This window comes from Perissodus microlepis, chromosome 15 (assembly GCF_051167445.1).
Source record: "Perissodus microlepis isolate ML-2025 ecotype Zambia chromosome 15, ASM5116744v1, whole genome shotgun sequence".
In the NCBI taxonomy this organism is placed as follows: domain Eukaryota; kingdom Metazoa; phylum Chordata; class Actinopteri; order Cichliformes; family Cichlidae; genus Perissodus; species Perissodus microlepis.
The window spans coordinates 319,451-336,964 of record NC_140475.1 but is presented as its reverse complement, the minus strand read 5'-3'; the positions used below and the strand labels follow the sequence as shown (position 1 = coordinate 336,964).

Here is a 17,514-nt window from a genome sequence, read left to right as displayed (position 1 = left end):
ACAGCTGTCGATGTCATCAAGAGGTTTCCAGGTTGTCTCTGTCTGCCTTTCAGGCGCGACCAGCGGTGACACCTCGGTGACACCTCTTTCTTCCACTTCTCTCCCACTGAAGCATTTCCACCCTCCTTTCTCACAGCTTGTTTCATTCTTCACGTCCCCACACCTTCACCTCTGCCAAAAGGTTTATAACAGCAGGATGTGATCTCACACCACCTCCTGCTTTTGCAACAGTGCAAAAAATTGCCAGGGCTTTTTTTTTGTCCTCTCTTTTTCCTCCGCAAGGCCGTCCAATGTCCCGCCCTCCGAGGCCCCTGAAGAAATGTGACACATGGATGTGATCACACAGTTTGATCGCAGTTTCTGTCTTTAGGCCTGTCCGTGTTAAAATGCTCCGACGTCGTCCTCGCCGTTCTTTTAAAAGCACTGTTATTTTACTGTATTTACAAACCACCGTGCTGTAACTTATGTTACGAATTAAAAATGTTTTCTTTAAAATTCTCAGCAATTTGGAACCATCAGAAATGCAATAGGGACGTGTCTGTTAGAAGGAAGCTGAATGTGGCCATCTGATGGTTGGTAGGGTTCATGTCATTATGAGCTTTGTTTGTGATTGTTATTTACATCCATCTATGCTGGTAAACAATGACCTGCCTATAAATCATACGCTAAAAGCTTAATTATTACTAGATATGATTTTGAGCAGTGTTTTAAACTACACGTTTACACAGTCAATAGATCAGCACATTAACATCAGTCACATGAGCTTTTAATCGTAAGGAATGAAGATGAAATGATGATGGAGTTACTGTAGTCGTGTATTTTCTGTTTACAATTGATTCTCTTCTGTCACTGCAGTTTTTAGTCTTTAGTTTTTGTCACTGTTGGTTTGAACCTTAAGTGTTGTTCTATGGAGAGTATATGTCTCTGTTACAGTCTTGGATTAAGATGCTGGAGAGAAGCTGACATGAAGGCTCGTCACAAACTGCTGCTACAGCTACACAAACATCACCCTGAGACTTCAGAGCTGTGATTGGTCGGCGTCTGCTGTATTTTTCTATAAACTCTCTAATATTACTGGAGGTTTTCAAATGGAGAGACGCACACACACACACACACACACACACACACACACACACACACAGATAAAAGCTGCGTGTGTGTGTGTGTGTTTGGGCAGTCTTTCAAAGGCTGTTGTCCTCCTGATGAGCAAACACAAACTTTGTTCTACTCAAAGGGGAAATGTCCTCCATTAATTCAGACACAAAAACATCTGTCCACCAAATTCCTCCTACACAGCCCTCTGTGTGTGTGTGTGTGTGCGCGTCTGTGCGTGTGTGCATGCATGCATATGTGCGTGTGTGCGTGCGTGTGTGCGTGCATGTGTGTGTCTGTGCGTGTGTGCGTGCATGTGTGTGTCTGTGCGTGTGTGCGTACATGCATGTGTGTGTGTGTTACCGTGCGTGTGTGCGCGTATTTGTTTCTGAGATCAGACGATGGTTCTGTCCTCCTAAACGAAGCCCTCTTTGCTTCCTCTGTGTTGTGTTTCGCGGACGCTCCTAATTTGCCGGGTTCTTGTTCCTCTGCTGCTTCTTCTTTCTCCTTTATAAGAACTTGCCGTTTGCATGCTTTGCCTTCTTTACTCTGTCCCAGCCATCCCGGCTGCTCGCTCTCTGATCAACAACAGAGAGGAGTTTGGACTAAAGTGTCTCTTTTCCCAGGCTGGGACGTTTCTCAGGGACTTTGTAGTTTATTGACAGTTTATTGACAGAGAGGTGGAAAGGAGCATCAAAAGAAAAAAGCCAGGGAAGGACAAAGGCTGCTCCAGAGCTCCTCAGGAAAATCAGCTGTATCGAGAAAGCTCGGATTAAGTGGTGCATATTTTACTGCATTAAAGAGAAATAATTGGCCTGTTTCTAACTAAATCTGTTTAATAAAGTTTTTGTCCTTTCAATCAGATCTTTTCTTTACTGCTGGGCGATACCTCCCAAAGGCTGGGTTTGGTTTTTGGTTCAGCCCTGAGGCTGTGTCCGTGCCAAGCGGTCTTTAAATGGTGAACTGATCGAAGGGATGATTTATTTTCTCAAATAGTTTTTAAAAAAATGATACCACAATCAGCAGCTTTTCCTGCCTTTCAGTTTCACACCAGCCAATCAGTGCAGCTCAAACATGGACGTGATGTCATTGACACCAGAGTTACCGGTTGGCACCTCTGGGAGTAATGTGGACATTACAGTGCTCTGCCAAACTCTTGTGTTTTATTTTCTTTTAACCGTGCGCTGTATATCAAAGAAAATGATAAACGTGTTATAACTAGCACTGCTAGCTAAGTAGCTTCGGTCCTTGTCCCACCCCACATCTCCTTGAGATTGAAGGTGGTCGCCTATTTGCAATCAGTCTCCAGTCACCATTAAACCACCAATTTTTCCAGTTTCATCCCATTTTAACTGTAGTGTGACTGAGCCATCAGGCAGCTAACTTTGCATATACACATAAAGCTGCAGTGGCGCCTTTATTTGGAAACGTTACAAAGGATAAGTACAGCAATTTGCCAGAGGCCGTGTCCTTGCAACAAGCCCAGTGCACATATGTGCGACATGTGGCTCGTCACGAGCGCACAATTGAGGTTTGTTTTGTAAAATGTTGAGCTGTGGATAGCAGAGAAGAAAGGCTCTTGTCTCTAAATGTGAAGGCGTCAGCTGGACTACAGCCAATCAGGGCTCACTGGACCCTCGCTGTCCATCGGGTGGGAGATCCACACAGCCGGGGTGTTGGAGGGATTGGGTTTCCGGATCCTTCAGACTTTATGCCCGCCCCCCCCCCCAATTTTAGTTGTCCAGTCAGTCACTCTTTTTTTAGTTTGTTTTTCTTCATGCTGTTATCGTCACTCCAGCACTTCTTAATATTTCTTTCATCGTTTGCCTTTCTCTCATCCTCTCCCCCATCAGCCAGACATTGCCGCCACCGTAGGTAGCTGCAGTGAGCTTCTAGGATTACCTGCCCCCCTCCTGCGTGTATGACAAACCTCATAATGACCAGCATGCTCTGCTGTTAGATCGCTCTTAATTAGGGCTGGGCCATATCATACCGTTCACGGTAATACCGGTATAATGTTGGGCAACGACAAGAAAATGAAATATGGCGATAGAATACGGGTAAAACGCGCATGCGCAGCGCCTTTGTTTACATACGCACATGGCGGCGACGCAGAATGAGAAGAGCGAAAGCGGATCGTCGAATGAAACAGATGAACCAGAACTGGTTTGTAAAAATGTTGCAGCTTCAGTGGTGGAACTGGTTTAGCTTTCGTCCGTCAGATACACAACAAAGCACTATTTTTGGTAGCGCATGCTAGCGGGCCGTCGTTATTACCGTGTTGTTTGGAAAATACGGCACACTTAAAATCATCCTTTGATTTTTCTGAAAGTCGACAGAGCCCCTTATAATCCCGTGAGCCTTATGTATGAACTCTGGTTGTGTTTACTGACCTCGAAACGATTTTATGTGCACGGCGCTCGAAAATCTGTCAAATGTTTCAGTACGACTTTGCTAAGCTACGAAGCCGCACCGCTTGATGGATTGTCGGAGCATTACGGCTATCGTAGGCGGAGCCTCGCGGAGTGATATGTACTGTGCTTCAACATAATATTACCGTATTGTGTGTGTTTAACCTCTTTTTAAGTTTTGTGGATGTTATACATGGTTATGCTGAGGATATGTCGGCCAGTTTCCACTGGAAATGCCTTTTGGTTAAACTGTCAGCAAGAATTTGCATTTGCACTGTTACATTTATATATAACTTTAATGCAGATAAAAAACAGCTGCTTGTTTAAGTGAAAATACAGTGATGGGTTTTTTCCACTAACAAAATTGTGGAGTTGTAAAGTATTTTGTCTCGTGTCAATTGTATCGTCAGTTATATCGTTATTGCAAATTTTCAAATGTATATGGTGATAAATATTTTCGGTCATATCGCCCTGCTCTACTCTTAATGTTTTTTCAAATAACACGGGCACGAGTTGGATCATGTTTAAACTTATGGGCCTGGCACAGAGGCTTTTTTCTTCCCCCGTGTTTTTTCTTTGTTGCAGCTGTTTGAGGGCAGAGACGACGAGTTTGCCATGTGGGCTGCTCGTTGTCGTACTTGCTTTCAGATCCACAACGGGAGGGAAATAATAGTCATTCTGACCCCCACGTTTGTAATTAGTGCTTGGGAAACAGTGAATTTAAATATCGTCACAGCCTTAAATGGTTTGGAAACATTGCGTCCTTCTCTTTCTCTCCCACCCCTTTCCCCCCTCCCGTCCTCTAAACCTGTTGAAATCAGTGAGTTGTGTGCAGTGTGCTCAGGGGCCACACCGGGGCCTCCATCCCCTACCGGTGCAAAGCAGCCTTTGATGTCGTTCCTTCTTTAGCTCCATGTGGGCAGACCAGGCTTCGGGGTCGGCTGGAAAAGAAAACCCAAACTGGGACTTTACCACGTTTCTACTCCACATTTTTAGTAATGTTGGTCTTAGTAGAATCTGAACCGATCGGTGCTGTTAGAGGAAGTCTTCTGCTTCAGTCATTTTGGACTCGATCAGGCAACAGTGAGGCTCCTTTTCACAAAAGAAAGGGTGCAGTACATGACAATGAACAATGAGTTAGTGCACAGTTGTTATTAGATGATGACTCCAAAGCCTTGAAGGCTTAGGTCCTGTCTGGCCCCGGGGCCAGCTGTGAACCAGCACATCACTACTGCACATAATTACAGCTCAGTATATGAACTGTGGCCTAATCCTGTCGGACAGCTGAAATTAAAGCCAGGTACGACCCTCTGGCTTCCCAGCATCCCCTGCGATAAACCATCTCCCCCGCTGAGAAGAATCAGCTCCCTGCGAGCAAACATGAAAGCATTTCCAGAACTTTCTCCAGATCATGAGCACAAAGCATTTCTCAAACTGGAGACCACAAATAGAAGGTGAAAGATAGCACTGACCATTGGGATTAATCTCCGAAAAAACCTGGGTTTTAAATAAAAAGCGGCCTCGTACGGAGCATGTTTCATTGATCATTTCATTCTGTTTTTGCTGTATACGAGTAAACTACACGTTTAATTTCAACGTGCCAGCAAGAGGAACAGAATGTACAGCAATGTTATGACCTGTATGGACAGAAATGAGTTCTGTAACATGTAAAATCATGCTTTTTGCAACTAATTCTTTTTCAGAGTGACTCACAAGATCCTTCGTGTGCACAGGGTAGCTGTTGTATATATTCTCAAACTGTCATGAAGTAGTGTATTGATTTGGTAAGCCCAGAGGTTTTGTAGCGTGGATGTGGAGGAGGGAGAGATCTTTAAAGTAGATACTTTAGTAAAGCCAGAAGAGCTGCTAGCACATCAGAACAGTAATGTATAATTTACGTAATCTGATGCGTTAAGAATGGGTGCAGCCTTATTAAGGAATTATGTGGTAGAATTTCAGATAATTATAGGCCGTTTACGGTCTGTGCAAGGGCGGCTGCCTCCTTTGGCCACTTGATATCACACTTTCACACAGATCTTGACTCAGCTGGATAAATAACCTCTTCATTTGAATAAAGCACTTGAGAGTATGACCATCCTAATGAGGACTCTGGTTCAAGGAGTTCAAGGTAAATTCTGACTTTTTAAAAAAAATGGCCACATAGCTGTGTGTAGGCAGAAGACGCTTAAAGTGCCGAGTTCGCTTGGTGCAGTCTGTTTTGGTAATGAACAGCGGTGTGTGCTGACTTAATGACTTACAGGTAGGTTATAGGTATACAGTCTCTCAGGCTGTCATGGACGGAAAGGTTGGGCACACCCCTGAACAGGTTGGCAGTCTACTGCAGGGCTAAGGTGTACTGACAGACAAGCGTTCACTCCTGTGGCCAGTTTAGGAGCAAACAGTCCTCTTAGCATGCCTGTCTTTGGACTGTGGGAGGAAGCCAGACAATGAACTGACACACACACACACACACACACACACTACTGATAGTATTGGTATCAATATTAGGATGATGTTTCTATTCTCTTAAGTTTTGTGAATAGCCCACCAAGTTGTGTTAAATGTATTATGTGTGTGTGTGTGTGTGTGTGTGTGTGTGTGTGTGTAAGAATACCAGAGGTGCAAAACACCCACTGCTGTTCTGCACAGGCCTGAACCCCTCAGTGAGGTCAGTGACCAGACTGGCTACAGATACCGACTAAGGAACGGAGCAGCTGTCAGCCACCTCCTGTACATGGATGACATCAAGCTGTATGCCAAGACTGAACGAGACATCGATTCACTGATCCACACCACCAGGATATACAGCGATGACATCGGGATGTCGTTCGGACTGGAGAAGTGTAGTCACTAGAAAAGCCGCAACCACCAAGTACCTGCAGAGGGTGAGGCAAGTCCTGAGGAGTCAGCTGAATGGGAAGAACAAGATCCGGGCTATCAACACCTACGCCCTGCCCGTGATCAGGCACCCTGCTGGGATAATACGCTGGCTGAAGGAGGAGATAGAAGCTCCTGACCATGCACGGAGGGTTTCACCCTGAGGCTGTACGCTAAGTGAAGGAAGGAGGCCGGGGACTGGTGAGTGTCAGCACCACGGTCCAGGATGAGACAACAAACACTCACGAATACGTCACGAAGATGGCCCCAACCAACCGTGTGCTCAGTGAATACCTCAGGCAGCAGAAACCCAAGAAAGAGGAGGAACCATCATGGAAGCACAGGCCCCTGCACGGTATGTACCACCGGGAGATAGGGGAGGTGGCTGACATCCAGAAATCCTACCAGTGGCTGGACAAAGCTGGACTGAAAGACAGCACAGAGGCACTAATCATGGCAGCACAGGAACAAGCTCTGAGTACAAGATCCATTGAGGCTGGGGTCTATCACACCAGGCAAGACCCCAGGTGCAGGCTGTGTAAAGATGCCCCTGAGACAATCCAGCACATAACAGCAGGGTGCAAGATGCTAGCAGGCAGGGCATACATGGAACACCATAACCAAGTGGCCGGCATAGTGTACAGGAACATCTGTGCCGAGTATAACCTGGAAGTCCCGAGGTCAAAATGGGAGACGCCCCCAAGGGTGGTGGAGAATGACCGAGCTAAGATCCTGTGGGACTTCCAGATACAGACGGACAAATGGTGGTGGCTAACCAACCAGACATAGTGGTGGTAGACAAACGAAGCAGACGGCCGTAGTCATCAATGTAGCGGTTCCCAATGACAGCAATATCAGAAGGAAGGAACACGAGAAGCTCGAGAAACACCAAGGGCTCAGAAAAGAGCTCGAGAAAATGTGGAGGGTGAAGGTGACGGTGGTCCCAGTGGTAATCGGGGCACTCGGTGCAGTGACTCCCAAGCTAGGCGAGTGGCTCCAGCAGATCCCGGGAACAACATCGGAGATCTCTGTCCAGAAGAGCGCAGTCCTGGGAACAGCTAAGATACTGCAGGACCCTCAAGCTCCCAGGCGTCTGGTAGAGGACCCGAGCTTGATGGATAGACCGCCCGCAGGGGCGAGAGGGGGATTTATATACACTCCTCACTCTGTAGGTGACTTTCCTGAGACTATTACCAATGTTATTCTGTTCCCTTTCAGACCGTGCAATATTACCCAACAGTACCTTATTGAATATTTGTTTCATCCCCCCATCATACGCTGCTACTCCCTTTATTCTATTGCACAATACTATGTCACTTTCTAGAATCGCCTGCACTGATAGTTATTTATTCTCCAGGATATAGTTGTATATATTACTTCGTTAGAGTTATTTGATACTATGCCTTGCACTATCCTACTGTATATTACTGTATACTACTATTCATCTGTTCCTCTGGCTCTCCTGCTGCTTTGAGCACGTACATGACAAAAGAATTTCCCTCAGGATATAGTATAGGATAAAGTTATTGTTATTCTTATTATATATGCGCGTGCCACCGGTGTGGCGTGGCAGTGAGCGGGTTAAAGCGGACGGTGTGACCGTCCTATCAGTGCTGCCCGGTTTAGTCCCAGCCCACCGCCTCCTGCCTCTGGAGAGCAGATAGCTGGAGCTCGTGTGTGTGTGTGGGTGGGTGTTTCTCATTCTGGCAGGACACACTCCCACGATAAACACTCCGCTGTCCTCTAGACTTGTTGCTGCTTTATTTTTCCCTCCCCGGTTGTACGGTTTGTTTCCGGGCTCTTGTGGATATTCTAACTTTACCGGAGCTGGTTCGTTTGTGTTTTATTGCCATTATTATTTTTGCCTCTGTTTGGGGTTACGTTGCGTCGCGTGCTGTGGATTCCACCGGCGATAATAAGCGAAAGCACCGGGAGACACCGAGCACGGTAGGTACCACGGGGCTGGCCGCCCTGCACACAGTTGACTGCAGCACTGCTCACACAGTTTCACCGGACTTCCGAGACCTTTCTGAGGAGAAAGTGTGCGAGTGTGAGCCGCGGTGCGTGTAAGGGAGCTGTGTGCTGTTCGGGTCCACGAGCGTCAGTGTGTCTATCCAAGTGGTTTGGCTGGAAGCGCAGTTAGACGAAACCCAAAATCACTTCCCCCTTCCTCCGTGGACAGCTCACGGCGCTCCAGTTTGGGGGAATCGATCTGCCGTGTTGTTTGTAAGTAGACGGATCCGTCTCCTCTGGCCAGCAGCGTGCATTTAAGCTTTAGCCCTCAAAAGGTGATTAATAGCTCTGGCGCGAGCTTTCTCATTGTTGTCCCACTCATGTAACTGCAGTTTGATCTACTTACCGTGTATAAGCTTAATATCGTCACGATTTACCCAAGCCCATAAAGAGCAGCCGCACTGAATGTAAGCGCGTTTACCGTTCACTCACATTTGGACGGAGACTCCATTCATTACTCTGTATCTGATTTAGGCTGGATTACACTCATGTGAGCACCGTAAACATGCACATTTAAACTGTATCAGTAACCGTGTACAGGCTCATAATAATCTGGGGCAGATTTGGAGCGTTTCATGTAAACACACTCAATTTTAACCTTTTTATGCAGTCACATTTTTTAAAGGGTAACATAATGCCATATTTCTAGTGAGCACATAAATTGTGATGAGGGCATAAACATGACACAGACATGACATGGCGAGCTACTCCAATCTAGTTGTTTTTTCTTTTAAAGCCCGGCTAATCCTGGAGCAGTGCGAGGCATGTGTGCACCAGCACGAACTGAATGCCTGCTGTTGATGTTCTAATTATTATTAGAGGCAGTGTTGGTATTAACCGTCTCTTGACTGATTCCTGGTAATTGCTGCCTATTAGCTTTAATTAAAGGGATGCAGGATGCCTTGCCTAGTGGTGCTGTTAGATGCCTGTCGCCTTAGGTTTCTCCTTCTCTCACACCCCGTAATCATAAAGCTGACATGAAAGACAGCAGCAGAAGAAGACGAGGCACCTCGTCATCGCTTGCGTTACTCCAAGCTGCTTGCGCAGTGAATCTTTTTTTTTAAGGGACAGAGATTTTTCTTACTGAAGCCTTTTGGGCTTTGAGGAGAACAGCGTAGCTTTATCCCTGCTGGCACAAGGAGAATGAAGGGAAATGGCACTTCGTCGTTCAGAGTCTAGACAGAGTTTGACATGTCGGATTAAGTAGGAGTGATGGTTTAGGATTCGGGGTCACTGTATTTCACACTTCCTTCTCATAGACATTCAGAGCCTGTCAGATTATTTCCACCTGAGCCGGACGATCGTGCAAGAAATCTGGGAAATTGGAGCCACGTACTGTCGTGTGCTTTCAGCCATATAGAAGAAGTTTCTGTTTCTGTAAAACAAAAACTTTACGTAATGAGAAACCAGGCTGTAACCATGTAATCAATATTATCAGCATTTTATTTATTTATTTTTTCCATGAAATCAAATCAAGTCGTCCTTTTTGTTGTTCTGCTGAAATCCTTCTCGGTACACTTGATAAACAGCAGCAGACGTTCCTTCATGAATAGGTGGAGTGAGAGGAGTTGTAGTTGTTCGAGCTGTCAGCTTTTATTTTGAAGAGAGATGCGAGGCCCAGCTTGTGTCTGCAGTTCGAGCAAAAGCTCATTGACTTTCAGGCACTCTGGAAACGTCCTTCAAACCCTGCTGCTCCCAGTCCAGTTCTGGGAATCCATCCTACATGAAAAAACATCCTACCCAATGTTTCTGCGCAGATGCGCCGCATGCGCACAAAACCAACGCCGAATTAACTTCTTTTCTCTCACCCATCCGGAATACTTCTTAAGGTTATGGTTAGGGGTAGGGTTACGTTTAGTCGCAAGTCACCGTCAAATTATAATACGGGTAGGACGTTTTGTCAGAGTAGGATGGTTTCTCAGAACACCGGCCCTTTCTCAGCCGTTCCAGGCTCTTTGACAGCTGTGGGAGTCCCAGGCCACGTCCACACTCATCATTTTCTCTCCGTTTTGGCCTCTCGTCCACACTGAGGCTACGTCCACACGTACCCGGGTATTTTTGAAAACGCAGATTTTTCTATGCGTTTGCACCTTTCGTCCACACGTAAACGGCGCTTTCGGTCACTGAAAACGGAGATTTACAAAAACGCCTGCCAGGGTGGATATTTTCGAAAACTCTGTTTTTGCATTTAGGTGTGGACAGAAAACGCAGCGTCAAAGGTGTGCGCCTTTTTTGACGTCACACTGTGCGCCACGTCATTGTTTCGGTGAAATGAATTTCTACAATACTGTTACTGTTACTTGTACTCTCTGCAGTGTTTAAATGCTTACATATACACACACAGTTACTGTCCCTCCACACATACAACTGGTTCTGCTTCTATGTGCCATCTTTGTTTACTATTTCCCACCGAGGCTTCTAGACTTCTGATTGGCCAACATTTCTACACGGATAGGAATATAGCGCCACCTGCTGCTTTGGCATGTTCCTAGCAGCGTTTTCCTTCGTTTCTGACTTTTACGTGTGGACGGGATTTTTTTTTAAAAACGAAAACGGAAAATCTCCGTTTTCAAAAATACCCGTGTACGTGTGGACGTAGCCTGAGACGGCGCTTTCCCCAAGGAAAAAAGAATACATTTCAAAACGGAGCTGTCCCGTCGCAGTGTGGACAACGAAAACGCACAGTTTCTAAAACGATGACGCATGTTAGTCACGTGATGCAGTCATGTGACCAATTAAACAACGATAGCGGAGCGCATTATACAGCAGTTTGTTTGTTTTTTTGCTCTCAATTTTGACAGCCCTAAAAAAAGATTCATATCAGTCTGTACGTGCTCCAGATAGCTTTTCTTCAAATTCTGTAATTCTCACTCGATTTTGCGCATGCGCAGGACTGGTACGTTAGCGTTTTGGGCCGTTTCAATGTGAACGCACAACTCTGTGAAAACAACTGAAAACGCTAGTGGGGACGCGGAGCGTTTTCAGTAGTGATGTGCGATACCACTGATTTCCTTTCCGATCCGATACCAAGTAATATTCAGGGTGGTATCGACGATACTGATCCGATACCGATACTTTGTACAAAAACGTATTTTATTTATTGTATCTCAAATTATAGTTTCATAATGATTACAGGACATCAGATTACTTGTTCTTATCACTTAATAATGCAGAATTCATCATATAGAAATAAAGAACCTGAAGTTGTGCGCTATTTGAACACCTTGCCTGCCTGCACCTGTCCCTCTCCTCTTCAGTTCGCCTCAACATACGCTCGTCATATTCTGTGATATGATTTACTCTGAGGTGTTTGACAAATTTTTGGTGTTGCCACAACACCTCACTTTCTTGCCACATGTATCGCAAACCATGTCTCGGCTGTTTGTGGATGTAAAATACGTCCGCACATAACTCCAATTACGCTCAGCCATTGTTGTGAGTGCGCACGCCAAGGGGCTGCCACATTTATACAGCCATATTTTGCACATGACTATGAAAGGTGGAAGAGGAAGTAGTTCCTTCCAATTGTAGCCAATCCGAATGAAATGGTTTCTTTCCACTGTGTTCCTGTTAATGATAAACTACAAATTTACCCTAAATTACTAAAATATCGATATTTTAATGTGAGAATCAATTCTAGAACATAAATGATTGGTATCGGAGGAATCGATATTTCAGGATCGATCCGCACATCACTAGTTTTCAGACGTAAACGCCGTTTTCAAATCTATCCGGGCCAGTGTGGACGTAGCCTCAGACTAATGACTTCATCTGGCCATCCCTCAGCTCTCCTTTTCTAACCTCATCCTTCCTCAGCCACCCCTGACCTCGGGGGGGCTGCCGTGCTCATGTTTCGCCACTTGCTCATGTCGAGATGAAACACACACACACACACACACACACAGAGCGTGCGTCTCGGATGGAAAAAACAGGCTACTGTGATGGATGACTTGTTGCTCAGATGTGAGGATGTCCTTTTTTTTGGGGGGGGGGGGGGGGAATCACTGTTGGAGTGAAATGAAATCCTGAACCTTCCATGAAAGGTTCAGGTGAAACTCAAGGTACACAGATTCAACGTCATTTTCAAAGCGGTAAAGTCGCAGTGACTTCAAGTGGCATTATAATCAGTACAAAGGAGTCGTGTTTCACAGGATGCGGGAGCATTTGAAGCACTACAGTAATCAGTCTGGGTCTGAAGCATCTGAAATGTTTTCCACGTCATCAGCCTCCTCTTCGTGCTTTATCTCAGCTACATGGCAGATAGCAGTGTTCACGCATCGAGAGCCTCATTCACGGTCCGCACTGAAGCAAACTTAAACAAAGGCTTTAAAGCTGAAATGCGTTTTACAGCAGTTGTCACTGTTGTCAAGTTCAAGCTTCCCTTAATCCTTAATGTTCACTTGGTTCTTGTCTTTTTACACCAACAACATGAAGGTAACAACTAGAGCAGGGCGATATGACCGAAAATATTTATCACGATATACATTTGAAAATTTGCGATAACGATATAACTGACGATATAATTGACACGAGACAAAATACTTTACAACTCCTCAACTTTATTAGTGCAAAAACCCCCATCAAAGTATTTTCACTTAAACAAGCAGCTGTTTTTTTATCTGCATTAAAGTTACACAAAGTTACCTTGCACAGTACGTATCACTCCGCGAGGCTCCGCCTACGATAGCCGTAATGCTCCGACAATCCATCAAGCGGTGCGGCTTGTGACAAAATGCTTTACAACTCCACAACTTTGGGTTTTTTTTCCACTAATGATGTATTTTCACTTAAACAAGCAGCTGTTTTTTGCATTAAAGTTATATATAAATGTAACAGTGCAAATGCAAATTCTTGCTGACAGTTTAACCAAAAGGCATTTCCAGTGGAAACTGGCCGACATATCCTCAGCATAACCATGTATAACATCCACAAAACTTAAAAAGAGGTTATACACACACAATACGGTAACATTATGTTGAAGCACAGTACGTATCACTCCGCGAGGCTCAAGCGGTGCGGCTTCGTAGCTTAGCAAAGTCGTACTGAAACATTTGACAGATTTTCGAGCGCCGTGCACATAAAATCATTTCGAGGTCAGTAAACACAACCAGAGTTCATACATAAGGCTCACGGGATTATAAGGGGCTCTGTCGACTTTCAGAAAAATCAAAGGATTGATTTTAAGTGTGACGTACTTTCCAAACAACACGGTAATAACGACGCCCGCTAGCATGCGCTACCAAAAATAGTGCTTTGTTGTGTATCTGACGGACGAAAGCTAAACCAGTTCCACACCAGTGAAGTTGCAGCATTTTTACAAACCAGTTCTGGTTCATCTGTTTCATTCAATGATCCGCTTTCTCCCTTCTCCTTCTCCTTCTCCGTCGCCGCCATGCTTTTTCCGCCATGTGCGTATGAAAACAAAGGCACTGCGTGTTTTACCCATATTCTATCGCCATATTTCATTCTCTCATCGTTGCCCAACATTATACCGGTATTACCGTGAGCGGTATGATATGGCCCCAGCCCTAGTAGCAACTGCCTCCTCACAAGCCACCAATCAGTAGCATCCTAACAGAAAGGGTCATGGCAGACTGGGTAATTGTTTCCGATCGTCAGTCCCAAAGCCATCTTTCCATCCACGGGGTGCTGGCGTCTCTTGTCAAATGAACTTTGGTACACAGGTTTAAAACTGTGCCTGTTGTTGTCAGAGCTTTTTAGTCTGTTTCACTGCCTCCAGTAGCCAACGAGCGTTTGAGTTAAGCACATTTATTTATCCAGCGAAAAAGCTGTGAGCGGTTTTACTGATCACGAGCCTTTCATGCTAAACTGCCAGAGTAAAAGTAACGTTTTTCTTTAGTGGTGAACTTCAGGGATACCTACTCATAAAGATAATGACCTGCTACTCGTGCTGCCGCCTCCATGTGTAAAAAGTGTGGAAGGTGAGCAAGCAGGAGCTCATCACATAGGAGCTGATGTCAGCGGCATTTATAGTCACATAGTTCCTGAGACACCTTTGCTGGACTCCTTCTGTGATGTTCTTGTGAGCTTGACCTTTGCCCTCAGTGGTGTTTAAAAAAAAAAAAAAAAAAAAAGCAGGTAATTTGCTAGCTGTATTGACTTTAGTAAACAGTAAACATGTGCTGCACAGTGGAGTTGTTTTTAGTGTAACTGCACTGATACTGACCGAGCATTTATTGAACCTTCTGATCAGAAAAAGAAATTCAGTTTTAATTTTCAGTTTTCTTTGCTGAATCCTTTTTTCCCCAAATCTCCCAATTCAGACTTTGTTTCTAAAAACTAAAACTGACAGCAAAAAAACACCTTACACAGGTGACAGATCATCGCACACTGAAACAATTCTGTTCTTACCCCACACACACACACACACACACACACACACACACACACACACACTGTGGTCTCCTGTGTGTATTTTTGTAATTGAAACTGTAGCACGAACCTCCTGTTTTTCCTCACTTGTTGGAAGCTTTTTCTCCTCATATTTTCTGTAATCCTCCGATTCTCTGCCCGTTCATGCTCCATAAATCATATTGATCTGAAACGGCCTCATTTTATGACTGTTGTGACTTCAATGAGAAGATGGGAAAATTAGTTTAGTCTGCCAAACTTCACAGGTGAAGTTTTCAGAGAAAACCCATCTGTCTTCAGGTTTATCGCACAGGTGTGTACTAGTTCTCTTAGATCTGCACGACTACCTCCACGGGAGCTCTTTTTATTTATGAAATGAAAGAGTATACTTTCTCATGATTTGTGGATTTAACTGTATTAAATACAGAACATACTCCCACAGGGGTCGTCCTTAGTGAAAAGTGTTCTAAAACTACACCTCGTTCCAAATTATAATGCAAATGATATTTTTCTGTTTTTCCTAAATAGTCGATTCAAATGACAGTCGGCATAATTTCCGAGTCATCAACCATTAGAGTACAATCCAACTGTTACTGAACAAAACTCTCAATGAAATCAGCGTTTTTCAAAAATAAAAAACTTAAAATGCTTTGTTCCTAATTATTACGCACACAGTTTCAAAACATTTTATAGGTTGTAGAGAATTGAAAATGGTCATTTGTTGAATTTGCAGCATTAGTAGATCAATTTCACTGAAATCAAAAGCTGTTTCAATCAAAAACATCTTAACAGGTCAAGTTACACATTAACATAGGACCCTTATTTGATAGCAGTTTTACAATTCTTGCATCCATGGAACTTGTAAGTTTTTGGAAAGTTTCTACTTGAATGTGTTTGCAGGATGTCAGAATAGCCTCCCAGAGCTGCTGTTTGGATGTGAACTGCCTCCCACCCTCATATTTTATTTTATTTTTTTGCTTGAGGATCCTCCAAAGGTTCTCAGTAGGATTGAGGTCAGGGAAAAATGGGGACCACACAAGTCTCTGGAGGATCCTACACCTTGATGTTTGCAGGGCTCCGGAGTCACCAGCAGCTTCAAATATGTGTTTGCTGCTTTGTGATGGTCTTTTAGCAGCTGCTCTCTTAGGTTTCTCTGGCAGAAACCTTCATCATTGTGCCTTTATCTGCACGAACCCGTGTGTGCTGTGACTCGGCCACAAATCTCTTAACATTATGGTGATCACACTTAAGTTTTCATGAAATATCTGAGGTTTTCATTACGTGTCCAAGACATTCAACTATTTCACGCTTTTCAGCAGCAGAGATCATTTCTCATTCCTATGTTGCTTGAAAATGGTGGTTTGCTTAATAATGTGGAACATCCTCCTTTAGTAGTTTTTCCTTTAATTTACTCACCTGGCAAACTAATGAACACAGGTATCCGAGATTGATTTCAGTGATACAAAGAGTCGTGAGACACAATTCCATCCAAGGGTTTGATTGAAAAACAACTTATTTAATCTTTATGACACTTAAACACAATTTGCATATTAATTTGGAGCACTGTGTAGAACCTGGAGCGAGTAATTGAGCTATGAGCATCTTTACTGGCAAAGTAAAAAATAATTTAAAAAAAAGTGATTATGGTCCAAAAATGGAAGTATGTGGGACAAAAACCGTCAAACATCTTTGGTTGCCTGATTTATGACTCAGACACTTTCCTGATGAGTTCACAGCCACAGTCGTTCCTACAACCTCACAATGACAAGCTGAAAGGTTTACTGAAGGCAACATTACAGGGAGTGCAGAATTATTAGGCAAGTTGTATTTTTGAGGAATAATTTTATTATTGAACAACAACCATGTTCTCAATGAACCCAAAAAACTCATTAATAGCAAAGCTGAATGTTTTTGGAAGTAGTTTTTAGTTTGTTTTTAGTTTTAGCTATTTTAGGGGGATATCTGTGTGTGCAGGTGACTATTACTGTGCAGAATTATTAGGCAACTTAACAAAAAACAAATATATACCCATTTCAATGATTTATTTTTACCAGTGAAACCAATATAACATCTCCACATTCACAAATATACATTTCTGACATTCAAAAACAAAAACAAATCAGCGACCAATATAGCCACCTTTCTTTGCAAGGACACTCAAAAGCCTGCCATCCATGGATTCTGTCAGTGTTTTGATCTGTTCACCATCAACATTGCGTGCAGCAGCAACCACAGCCTCCCAGACACTGTTCAGAGAGGTGTACTGTTTTCCCTCCTTGTAAATCTCACATTTGATGATGGACCACAGGTTCTCAATGGGGTTCAGATCAGGTGAACAAGGAGGCCATGTCATTAGTTTTTCTTCTTTTATACCCTTTCTTGCCAGCCACGCTGTGGAGTACTTGGACGCGTGTGATGGAGCATTGTCCTGCATGAAAATCATGTTTTTCTTGAAGGATGCAGACTTCTTCCTGTACCACTGCTTGAAGAAGGTGTCTTCCAGAAACTGGCAGTAGGACTGGGAGTTGAGCTTGACTCCATCCTCAACCCGAAAAGGCCCCACAAGCTCATCTTTGATGATACCAGCCCAAACCAGTACTCCACCTCCACCTTGCTGGCGTCTGAGTCGGACTGGAGCTCTCTGCCCTTTACCAATCCAGTCACGGGCCCATCCATCTGGCCCATCAAGACTCACTCTCATTTCATCAGTCCATAAAACCTTAGAAAAACCAGTCTTGAGATATTTCTT

General features: G+C 44.2%; 1 protein-coding gene across 4 annotated transcripts in view; it reads left to right on the top strand.

Annotated features, from left to right (window-relative positions):
• disp1 (dispatched homolog 1 (Drosophila)) overlaps positions 1–17,514 on the top strand; it is a 106,309-nt gene that overhangs the window by 55,228 nt on the left and 33,567 nt on the right. The window contains exon 1 of one of the 4 annotated variants that reach the window (XM_084953504.1): positions 8,075–8,327. The exons of 2 other annotated variants lie outside the window; for them this stretch is intronic. The gene's annotated coding sequence lies outside the window, so the exon portion shown is untranslated. Of the gene's footprint in view, positions 1–8,074; positions 8,328–8,359; positions 8,607–17,514 lie in introns of those variants that run through there. One more of the 4 variants, XM_084953506.1, reaches the window with a different exon arrangement.